The 12,937-nt window shown below is 25.7% G+C and overlaps 1 long non-coding RNA gene across 3 annotated transcripts in view; it reads left to right on the forward strand.

The window, feature by feature from the left end:
• The first annotated feature begins 1,465 nt into the window (after positions 1-1,465).
• Positions 1,466-12,937, forward strand: part of LOC147816049 (uncharacterized) — a 34,297-nt gene continuing 22,825 nt past the window's right edge. The window contains exons 1-6 of one of the 3 annotated variants that reach the window (XR_015431619.1): positions 1,466-1,775; positions 2,726-2,915; positions 4,458-4,640; positions 4,734-4,845; positions 7,299-7,416; positions 12,270-12,378. This is a non-coding gene — a long non-coding RNA (uncharacterized LOC147816049). The remainder of the gene's footprint in view (positions 1,776-2,725; positions 2,916-4,457; positions 4,641-4,733; positions 4,846-7,298; positions 7,417-12,269; positions 12,379-12,937) is intronic. The other 2 variants (XR_015431618.1, XR_015431617.1) reach the window with 2 other exon arrangements.

Below are 12,937 nucleotides of genomic sequence, written 5' to 3' on the forward strand. Positions count from 1 at the left end.
ACTTATTATTATAGTTAATTAGCTTAAATAGAGAAAAATAAACAAGCCTGTTTTTTTTTTCTTTTATCGCATTAACCTAAACAAATCGGGAATTTAATGCTACAAAATATAGGTTGTTTCGTAAAAGCTACCACGATGTATATTTTTAGTACCCTTTTACTTTTATGACTTCTATTTTTTAAAATAGAAGTCATAAAAGTCTGCGTAGTGGGAGTCGTGAATTTAATAGAGAGGAAAAAAGAAAGAAAACGCTATCAATCGCCGCCTGAGGGGATCGGTCTGAAAACATCAAAACTTGGTTCACTGACAGAGGAAATATGGAGACTTATAAAGCAATTATAAAAAACACCAAGTTTAAACCGTATTCAAAGTGGTTTTAATATTTTCTCTACCCCATCTTCATTACTGTAATGCAGTGTTTCCCAAAGTGTGGTACGCGTACCCCCAGGGGTACGGGAACAGTTTAGAAGGGGTACGCGTTCTTATGCGAACATCTTATAGCAAAAGAACATTTCAAAAAAAATTATTTAAAAACGAAGCTCTCCATGAAAATTTACAATTAAGTATTTTTCTATTGGCTATTTTTTGCTGAGTTAACAGTTAATAATTACTATTGTCAAAAGCCAGTTGTAAATTTTAACTTTCGTGCAATTTTTTTTATAGTAAAAGACACAGTAATTTTTTTTATTAGGGTACACAGCGTTACGAAAAATTTAGAAAGGGTACACTAAAGTCATAAGTTTGGGAAACACTGCTGTAATGGTTCGATTTTGACAAAGTATTTTCTTTTTCTCTCTATCGCTGAAATGCTGATTTGAGACTTGCTAAATGGGCATATTTATTATTTTTTTCTTCTTTCGAAAAGGATTCTGAAAGTTTATAATAAAAGCTTTTTACGAAGCACACCGCATGTTCTGTATGTTTTAAATCCTCGGATTTCGAATTCATAACAAACTTTTAAAAAGAAAAAATAATAATAAATCTAGCTCTACCTCTTCGTATTTCACTCAAGGAAAAAAGAAAAAATAGAATCCTTGAATATTAATAAATAAAATTTTTAATGTTATTTTAAATCATATAAGAAATATTTTCAACTCTAAAAATTAACATGTTTTAGTGTGTTTTTTTTTTATTCGTTTTAATACGATAAGGTAAAATGAAATTTAATTCATCGCCGTTAAAACCAGCATACGAACTCTTTTTTTCCCACTACCATAAAAAAATAATTTTTTTCAAGTATTTCTCTTTATTTCAAAAGAAGTATAAATCACGAAAAAAACACTCTTATTATGGCACATCTAACCATATCTTGAAAAATGGGTTTTCAAAACAAAAAGATTAAAATCAAAGTCGTTAACTAGGATTTTTAAAAAGATACTAGGATCATCAATCATTGAATTGGCGACTTTTTCCCAAATGCAAATACATCATAACCCTCTTAAGTTCTGAGGTGCAAATTTGTACGCGCATCGTTGAATTTGATTGGTTAACGAACGGCTTTGGCGAAGCGCTGTTATTGGAAATCTTAAATTTGCTAGTCGCTCTGTCTGTACATTTGTCTTTTTTTCCAGATAGATTTTTTAGTTTTGTTTTTGTAACTACAATATAATATCACTTCCGTTATATTAAATTAAGTGTTTTTATTTACAATTTTATGTATTTACAATTATTATTTCTCAGTTACAGCTGCCATAATGAAACAATTCATGAAATCTTTAAATTAAAAAGCACTCTTTTTATTTCAGTAACAAATTGACTTTTTGTTATTGGATGAAGTTAGTTCTTTAGCTTAACTTTGCAAATCTACTATTTGAAATGTTTGTTGTTTCTTGTGTTTTATTTATTTTCCTATAAACTACTGTGATCAGCGGTGGTCTAAATTGAGTTTTAAATCTGTTTACATTTTCAAATGTATTAATGTTTTAATTTTCCGGTGATTTTACAACACTCAAATTAAAAGAATACTTTTTTATAGTTCAGCTACATAGAATTAACCATTTAATGTGAGTAACAAGTAAGCTTTCTGTTAGTTGCTTTGGTTTTACATTGCAAATTTGTAATTTTTGTTACTTCTTTTGTTTTTTATTCTTTCTATCTACTAATTTGCTGACCCTTGGCTTAAATTAAGTTTTAATATAGGTTACATTGTGCAATATATTAAAAGGCAATAGGTATTTCATGATTTAATTTTAAGGTTACTTATTTTTGAGCTCAGTTTAACCATTTATTATACTAGTAAATATTTTATGCATTTCTATATTGATTTTCTTAAAAGATATAAAATGTAATAATTTTCATTTTTAAATTTTTCTAAAATGTAGGTGTAATATCAGTATATTATATTTAAAATATGGTTTAAGTATTCATAAACATTATATGATTTTAAAAATTCCTTTGCTAAGTTGTGAGGTAAATTGTGATTTGGAGTTGTGCACCTGTTATATTTAGTTGTATTAATTAAAATTCATTATATTTCAATAATTTTTAGATCATAATTTTTTTTCTAAAAAAAGAGTTTTATATTACTTGTTTACGTAAAATATTGAAGGATTACAGCTGTTTTAAGCCGTTAAATTTATTTTTCTTGCTTATTGTATTTTAGTTATCATATATTTGAAAAAGATTTATTATAGCTTGAAAATTTTTATACAATCTATATTATCAATTAGATTGTAATTATAAGATGCTTTATAAAAAGTTGTATTAATGTTTGATATTTCTCTAGGAAAAAGTGTTACTCGGGAGAAAAAAAACATATATATTCTTGGGCAATGGAAAGATTTCCCTATCATGATCTGTAGCTGAATAATCTCCAAATATTTGCAACTTCCGGGCAGTGGCTTACAAGGTACTGGACACCTTACAGACGAAGACCAACTTGAAGGGTATATATCTCATAACCTCCAATCAAGATTGTATATCTTTTTTTTTTTTTTTAAATTTAGATTTTGAAATCCATTAAATGCATTGGCAATTGCAATTTACACGACAGGTTCTTGTGATATGGAAAAATTCCTGGAGAGATTTCATTTACTATCCAGGGTTTTAGTTTTTGCATCAAAAGCTGGTTTTGACACGACATGTCAAAAACCTGTCAAAAAGTAAAATAAACTGTTTGTCGAAATGTGGCAAAAACTTATAAAAACCATGACAAGTATCTTTTTTGTCATTGAAGATATTTTATTAAACACCCATCTACTTAATTATTTCAATCATGCATAATATTTGCATTATAATTACTCATATAATTATTATTCATATTATACATCATATATTAAAAATGTATCTAAAATAATTTATTTGCTTTCTTAATGACTAATGTATTATTTATATTTTAAGGTTATTATGTCCGATATATTATAACTGTTAAGTTTACATTACAGATAATTACTATTGTTCTAATTGTTGAGTTGGAAGTTGTTATTCGTCTGAATATTGATGGTACAATTTAGACAGATTTCTTAGCTTAATTAAAACTAAAGTTGTCACTAATAATTGTATAATATCAACCTGTGGATTTTTTTTGTAATTCACATTATTTGTTTTTCATGCTCATGTGTGCAGCGTGAAAAAAATAAGCAGACCACCCGGAATGATTTTTGATCTAATGATCAGATCTTCACATTCTAATCTTCTTCTGATCTAATGTTTTTTGCACTAATGTAAGATGGACAAATACCTAGTAAAGGCAAAATCTTCTATGATGCAGCAAGAATATTCAATGCTTTAAAAAATAGAAGATGTTAAAAATGTATTATAATGAAAGAAATTTTTTTTTCAAGGCTATATGTATTTTTTCAGTTTTTAGAAATCTTACCCTGTTTTTGAGAAATTCTCACCCATTTTTTTTCTATGATGAAAACACTGGTGTATAATATTTGGTAGCTTCAGCATAACTTAATATGAAAATATTGGATTCACACAAATTTAATCAAATATATTATTTTCAAGAAATTTTATCTATCATTTAGATATTTCAAATGGAAAATACTAATAAACTGCAATAGATTTGAAGTGAAAATTAAAAATTTGACTGTAGCAACTGTTTTATCTGTTAAACTCTGACTTATTTTATTAGATCTGTGGAGAGGAAAAAAGATTTTCTTCTATTTTTTTATTTTGTAACTTCATTTATTAGACTTTCTATTTTTCAGTGACTGTACTTTGTGCTGAAAAAAAAAAAAGAAATCACAATTGTTCTCAATTTCTATATTTTTTTTCCAGTAGTGAATTAGATAAATTGCAATTTTACAAATTCTGAGTCATAACTATTTATTATTGATAATCATCCTCTTCACCAAAGCTTATGATTTTCGACAGTGATTCTCAAAACTAAAAGGGGGTTAATGTCAGAACGATTGAACATCATAGTTGATCACTTGTTATTTTCTTTGTATATTTATTTATAATTACTTCACATTTGTATTAGCTAATTATTTTCTCACCTAAAATTTTAGGTTTCTGATATGACTGTTAAAACTATGGTTAAATCTGGATAAAACAGTCAATTGTCAAATGCGTGCCAACTTTGACTTTAGTGGTTTCGTTTGTCAGTTTTCTCCACTGTGAATAAACCTTGTCCTCTTAGCTTCAATTTTGATTTTTTTCCCAGGCATGAAAATTTACTTCATTTCAATGAAGTAAGTTGTCATGCCTTTACTCTGAAACATTGTTAAATACTCTTCTATGGATGTTTAGTTGAAATTTTATAACATTTTTCTATTCTCTTTCAGAGCATATTCTCAAGTTTGAAATGACTTTTTACAAAGTACACTGGATGAGGAACACAGGTTCAGGATCTATTTATCCTTGTGGTATGGGTTGACAAGAGAGTATGAAAACAAGGTATTTTTCAGTTAGCTTGGCAAAATAAATTTAATTATTTAATTTAATTTTTATGTGTTAAAAAAAGTTGGAGGTCTACATTTTTCACCAAAAATATTTCTTTATGCAGGTGTAATTATTTCTTCCTTTTTTGCTGTTTACTTATATTTTGTGGCTTTTTTTAAAAACATGGTATTTACTTTGTAAGAGGAAGATATAATAATTTATATTTATTAAACATTTCTATGTTTAAAATTTTTGTTTTTCTTTTAAATTCTAGTTTTTCACTAAGTGTGGTAAAGTAATAAGCATTTCATTCAAGTTATTTGTTGATGAAATTATTTTATTAAAAGTCTGTTTATTTTTATAGATTAGTTTTTAGTTTTCACATACAACTTATTTAATGTTTCTTTTGCTTTTGTTATATTGCTTCAGCCAAAAAATTTTTAATCTTTACAAAAATTAATGATCAATTTAATTTGCCATTTTAAAGTTTTTATAATATTTTTCTCAATGTTTTCTGTTCATTAAGTAAATCTATTGTGTATAAAGTGCAAAGTTTAAGATACAAAATATTTTCAAGTCAAAATCTACCATCCTTTTTTTAAACTCTTAATTATTGAAGATTGTTACCAATTGAAGATTATTATGGTCTTTGGTGTAATGTATTCATAACATTTCAATTTTATAGCTGATTTCTTTTATAGCCAGGCAAGAGATTCATCTGACTTTGGACAAAATTTCAAACTTTTTAAACATCAGAAAAAAATTCCGGAATTAAAAAAAAAATCTCTTGTGTCTATTTTTCTTAATATTTCTACATTATTTTGTTTTACTTTACTATGTTATCCTATTTAATCATGATAATCTTTAGTTTGTTAGACTGCTAATGTGCACAAATTAAAGATAACTCTAAATAAGTATGTAAATAATGAAAATTAGTTTTACATACTTTTTTTTAATTATTTTTTCATGAGTTGATATGTGTATTTTAGCTTTTTTATTCTTTTCCCACTCTTACAACAAGCCTAGTTAGTCACTATAATAAGCTATCTGATTAGAGGAAATAGTCACTCCTGGGTCGGGGAAGCCTGTTTCAGATGCCTCAGACTTTTCCGTTGTCTTGTAGAATTTGGTCAGGCATAAATTATAGTATTGTAAGTTTTTAGTGTCACACCAAACGAGAAAACTTTAGTAGACCAATGGGACTACTATTCTTTTAGTGGTCCAAAAACTTAATGTGGTAGATAAACTTGAGGGTAAAAAATAGAACTTACATTTGCATAATTTATGTTATGGTACACATGCTATGAAATAAGAGACAGCATGTAATAAGAGACAGAAAATAAAAAACAGAAATCAGGACACATATAATAATGAAACTTCACTAGAATTTATTTGCATTAATAAATATTAATAAAAAAAATTAAAGTTCTCTGTTTTTAGATAAATGCAGTTTTCATGAACTTCTATCGACATAAAAAATTAAAACCATACACATCAATAGCATTACACTGCAATGCATCTTATACATAAATCGGAACTTCAGTTTTTTTTATTTTAACAAATGCATTGTCTGAAATAGTAAATATCATGTAAAGTAATTTTTATCAACAACATTAAGAATAATTATTATAAACACTAGGTATGCTTTTACCGTAGTTATAATATAAGATGTAAAATCTTTTTTCTTAACTATCCTGTTCCTCTCTATCCCCAACATTTAAAAACTAATAGTTTGATATAGAATGATTTAGGAGTACTATTTATTAAAGTTCAGTTTAAAAAAAAAGCTATAACATTTATAAATAATTTAAACATACTGAGTAGAATAATAAATTCAACATACTAATGAAAAAGGGAAGTGCGTGGAGAGACCTCTCCAGAGTAGCCACTTTCCAGAAAAATTTAAAAGCTGGTAGCAATTGTCATCGAAAAATATTTCTAAATTTATGTGTTAACAGCTGACAAATTGTATTCCTAAAACTTCCCTAAAATTAAAGCCTTTAAAATGTACAAGAACATCATGAAGTAGTTGACACCACTTTTAAAATTTTTCTAGATTGTGGCCACCCTGAAACACGCGGGGGAACTTCTATACTTATTTATTTCTATTATATTTGCTGCCGAAGCCTTCAGCTTAGAATAATAAATTTAGAAATTTTTTTTTCAAATGCATGGAATTCAGTACAAAAAAATTTTTTTTCATTGCCATTTTATTAATTCTAAACATTTCAACAAATTTGTCACCCATGCATATTATTTCAGTGACTTTTGTAGAACGTTTCACGAAGATTGTCGCCATATTGGCGTAAAGCTTATAAATTTTAATCAAACTCGTTGCAGTATCTAGTTCTTGTGATACCGACCCATTTATTCAATTCAAAAAGTTAGCAATTTCAAACAGTTGATAGTTCTCTACATCATGCATCTCAAATTTATTTTAATGCTAATACAATTTTTTATACTTTTAGGATGAAATGGGCATGGTCTTAATAGACTTCATCCTAATGGCTGTGATAAGAAATCTTATTTCTTTTTAAAAGTTATGCTGCTGATCCAAAAGTGCAATTTTCTTTCCTAATATTTCGGGTAAGTACATTTTTTTTTGGGGGGGGGGATTTTCTTGTTTCTCAAAATCTATTGTATTTATATAACTTTAAGTATTGTTTTTTCTATTCACTTTATCATGTTAATAAAAATTTATCTTTAGGTTTGCAGATAAATAATTTTTATTGTGCAAAATTTTTTTTCTATTGCAATTGTTATATAAAAATAGCATTTTACTAATTTATTTAAGGAAATGCTTACAAAAAACTTAGATGTTGACTAAAAACTGGGTAGTTTTGTTAATTAAGTAACTATTCAACTGAAGCATATTGTTTAAATGTAATTTTAAAAATGTAAGCAGAAATGTAATAATTCTAAGAGGAAGTTTGGGCTTCATAGCTACTGCTTCGCATAGCTGCAAATGCACTGAGACTCAATAGTCATACAGTGGACTGATGGTCATGACACGATTCCTAATGGAACACAGAAGTCAAACATCACTGGCTGAGGTCAGCGTGCGGGTGGGTGACCTCTTTCATCTGCCCACAAAGGGACTGAGGGTGCATGGTATCGGTATCTCTAAACTGTTCTGAGTAAAGTGCTCGACTTCAGGCACAGATTATCCTACTACAGAAGTAGGGGACTCTGGAGGATCAAAAATTGTGATGGCATGTCTTTGAATCATCCTCAGGGATGTTTCCCAAATCGTCGCCAATAGTTCATACCCATTGTTCAGATCAAGTTTGATGTAAACCAACAACTGAGACTCAGGTGTTCTATATTTTAAAAAATTTAATTTTGAACTAATTATGTGTACTCATTTTATTTTTCTACCCATATATATTTTATTTTCTTGTCCAAAGTAAATTGCGTTGAAGATTATTTGTTTAGAAAAAAAAAGTTTCATTTTCTGTTGTTTAATTGCAAACTTTTATTCATTAGTACATTTCCCTTAATTTATTTCTTGAATCATAGTTTGTTGGTTTAAAGCAAGGTCTAAAACCTAAACATTTTTTAAACAAAGTATTGGTTTTCTTATAAAAAAAATCTTTTAAATAAATTTTCCATTATTTTTGTGTGAATGTTTTCAGCTTGATTAATGAAAAAAGATTTCTCAGCTTTGTTACAATTTTTAGTTTAATTGATAATTGGAATCCACATACTTTAAATAGACCTAAATCTGCAATTTTTCAATGTAGAATTAGTTTTGACAAAAAAAAAAAAAAAAAAAAATTATGTAAAACAATTTAATGCAAGCAAATTTTAAATAAAATCATAAGGACTCTTAAAAATGTTTAAAATAAAATGAATTGTTAGTTATTCCATGTTCTGTTAGTTTTTCATATCAGTTAAAAAGCATGTAGTTCCTGAAAGAATTAAAGTTTTTCAAACTTTATTTTTACATACTTGTTAAAGATACATGTTTGCTGCAGTGAAACATGTAAACATGAATGGAGTACTTTTCTAAATCATATCTTTACAGTTTAATTTCAGAATTATTTTCTATCACTTTGGTGATCAAATTTGTATTGTATATATGCAGTATGCTCTTATTTATTATTGTAATATTCTAAATTACTATTTATATGCTATATTAAAAAAAAAAATTTTCTTTAAACTACAATATAACAATAAGAACATTGTTACATTTTAAGCTCTGTATATTAAATTTTAAAAATATTAATTTATTTTTTGTGTTTTAGAACCATTAAGACTAAAATATACTTTTACAATTTTAATGTTTGTAATTATGTAGCCCATTTATTAATTTTACTCTTTACATCATTCTAATTATATTTTTTCATTGAAATATTACATTGTCTTCTCTCTCCCATGGTCCTGCATTTTAAAATTTGTTTTGATTCAAAAAAAAGTTTCTCTTTCTTTCATACATTTTCACCTCAATTACATTGATTTCACATTGCCTCGATCACAGTGTTTCAAAGTAGCCAGGTTGTATAAATTTTTTTTTTAACTATATCAGTTCATAAAAGCATGTCTAAGCAATAACAAAAATAAATTATCTATAGACGGCTGTTATAACTGTAAACTTACACTCTGAGTAATTTGTTTTATGTGTTTTATTAATATTCATACATAGAATTTTCATTATAGGTAAAAAAAAAATTATTGCTTAAGGGATCGCAGTACTCTTGCAACATTTTTTTAAAATAAAGGTATAATCATTCATTCATTTTATGGATGCTTTACCTGCTCATTTAACTTATAATCAATAATTTATCTTCAAAAAATAGTTTAAATTTAAAACTGTTTAATTTTTTTTTTTTTTTAAATTGCATTTTTTAATCTTTAAGGCCTTTTTTATTTTAACATATTTTCACTTTTGTTTCCTTAGTGCTCACAATATTCATCTTAACAATTTTATGCATTCAATTGTTGATACATCAATTAAAACATTTTTTATAGATTATTCTGTAAAAAAGTGGAAAAAAAAACGGTTAAAATTCTTGTTAGGTATATATAACATGCTGTAAAAATTTTAATACCACATAAAATGCTTATTCCGTTCACAGTTTAAATAAATATATTATACTTAAGATAGAAAAGTTTACTTCAAAGCTTTATCTTAAATAGAAAAAATTCCTTAGGGATTTAATTAAGATTAAAATAAAAAATTATCATCTATGAGATAAACCACTTTAAAGTCTGTCTGCTGATCAAGTTTCTGTTTTAGGGCAATCTGTTTTTGTTTTGTTTTTTTCTTCATAAAAACCCAAAAACCAGGTGTTTTTTTTTTTTTTTTAAATTTTATTATTTTAAACGAATGGTTAAATAGTATTTAATATCTAAACGTTATTTTAGTAATATGTGAATATGTATTCATATTGTGACAAATTTTAATGTAAAGGAGAATGATATATTCAAGAAAATGTTTTTCTTTTTCAATTAAGAGATATTTAATAACAGAATAATGAAAAGAAGTAAAACTGATAAATGTGTTACATAAATATGTACACACATGTAAAATAAATGTAGGTATAAGTTCTGACCGTTCGAAAAACAAAGAACTATTTACTTTTTTGTCATTTATTTTAACATAATTTAGCTTTAAATATAATAATGTTCTTATTGACATATTGCAAAATTAAAAAAATATTACTTAAAAAATATTTTAAATGAATTTTGAAAATTTTACAATAAGGAATATTAGCATACAATTCAAAATTTGTTTATCTAAGTAGCCAAAAACAAATATGAAATTGAATTTGAAAAAAAAATTTAGAAAAGCACCTTGTTCTTATTTATACTTTTGACTGTAGTAAGCATTATGTATATTTAATTAGTATATATAAAAATAAAGTTTAGGAAGTTTCAGTTATTATATGATTGGCTAATTCTACTAATTACAGAACATGAAATTAGTTATGGTCTAATTTATTTTAAGCATTTTTACGAAACCTCATGTTTTTTATTTTAACTTTGCTTACATTAATTTATTTTACATTGGCATTTTTGTGAAAACTTTGCAATTAAACTCAAAATTGCATAAAATGTGAGAAAACTATCTTTTTACTTCCCAATATTTAAATAAATAAAAAATCAATAAACATACAAGAAAATGTATTTATTAGAAAGATTTTTTTTTTTTTTTTTGAATATTCAGGCTTTTTTTAAAAAAATCATTTGGTTTAAACTGCATTGTTTTAAACCAGCTAAGTCTACAGCTGAACAGTGTCCCACATCATTAGTGTAAAATATTCTAATGCATTTATTAATTCAACAATACATCGAAATAAAAATCCGGATAACATATTAAAAAAATATTTTAGGAAGAGAAATGGGAAAGTCATGAGTTTCGATATTGAACAAAATTTGTCATGAAATGTCATGATTTTAACTATTTTAAAAAAAAAATCATGGAAAATCATGAATTTATGTCGCCAAAAAATTTTATTTTTAAAATTTAATTACCACCTCCAATTTTGTGTTCCAAATATCTGAATTTGTAACAAAATCCACACTCATAGTCATATTTTATTACAATATAAAATGTTTTTATCACGTTCTTTAAAAATTGTGTTCTTTCAAAAAATGAAAGAAAAACCCTTCTAGCGCAAATTATCTTTTAAACTTCTGTGATTTTAGAATTATTATATTTATTTTTTTATTTTATCAATTTAAAATTCTAGCTGAAGCAAGCCAGTCATTGGCAAATTTTTTTTATTCGGAAATGAGAACAGAAAAATCAGGAGTATTTCTTTTCTTTCCGATGAACAAGAAAAGTATCTTTCAAATATAATTTTGCAGAAAAAAAAATTATTATTTCCTTTTGTATTTTTTTCTGCTATTTTATTGGTTTAACTCTTTCTTTACTCTATTTTTTAAATTTAAAATCTATGAACATGAAGATGCAGAGTATAACAGTTTTGTTTATACCTATCATTTCAATTAATGTCATTATAATGCTTTTTTAAATTTATTGTGTTTTTGTTGGAGAAAATAATAACTTCGTTAAGTCATGAAAAATTCTTGGCATTAGTCATGGAGAGTCATGAATTTGAAAATCTAAAATGCAGCAGATACCCTGAATGGGGCAAACGATTGTTAGAGTGATTAAGAGTTTTCATGGAAAAACTGTAATGAAATGTGATAATTTTAATTTCCAAACATTTGAATGTTGAAAATTGTTTAGAAATAGACATTTGCTTAGAAATTTATAGAATAGTTGATATCTAACTAAGCTTAAAATTAAATTAAGGAAATGAAAATACTAATCTATAAAATAACTTTTTTGTTCTATGAATTATTCTTAATTATTTCTTTTAAATTAAATTTATTAATTTTAAACTTTATTTGTGAAAAAAAGAAAAAGCTTCATTCTTTTTCTAATGTCTTCAATTAGATATCTCATTTTATAAATTTTTTGCATTTAGCTGAACAGGTCAAAAAGTGTCCAGTGGTAACAGCTCAACTAATAAAGAGCCATATGCTCAACTGATGTTATTTCTTGACAAGACTGGAAATTTAAAAAAAAAAAAATGAGTATGTTCATTTTAATTATGTCTTAAATTAGTTGTAGTATTTTAGTATACATTTTTTTTTAAATATAGTCTTGAGCAAAATCCCTGTATTAAATTAAACTTGTTTAACACTTGAAAGACTGAAAGTTAGTATATACCTATATTGCCCATAAGCAGTCAAAATGATTGGATTGTGGATGCATAACTAATGTATAAAGAAATTTGTTTAAAATTATATTTTTTTATATTACTTACAGTTATATTACTAGTTATCAGTAAATATTAACAATAACAAAAAATTACATGTTGTACAAAAAGTCACAAAATTTTAAGAAATTGTGTCATTATATTATACATCATTGTTTTTCTTATTGAACGTAAAAAGCTGTCAAAATGACTTCTTTGGGCAATCTAGAGTAATTTAAATAATTTTGTTTTAAAGCTCAAAAGGTTGTGAATTTTTTGTTTAATTTTTACAGTTGTTTACTGTCTATTGTAATTAATAACTGTTAGGTAATTAACTTAGCTGTTCATCTTGTTTTAACTTCTAATTGATCTTGTTTTTTGGAACAGTAAATAGA

This window comes from Parasteatoda tepidariorum, chromosome 2 (assembly GCF_982258835.1).
Source record: "Parasteatoda tepidariorum strain Cologne lab strain chromosome 2, Ptep-v5.0, whole genome shotgun sequence".
In the NCBI taxonomy this organism is placed as follows: domain Eukaryota; kingdom Metazoa; phylum Arthropoda; class Arachnida; order Araneae; family Theridiidae; genus Parasteatoda; species Parasteatoda tepidariorum.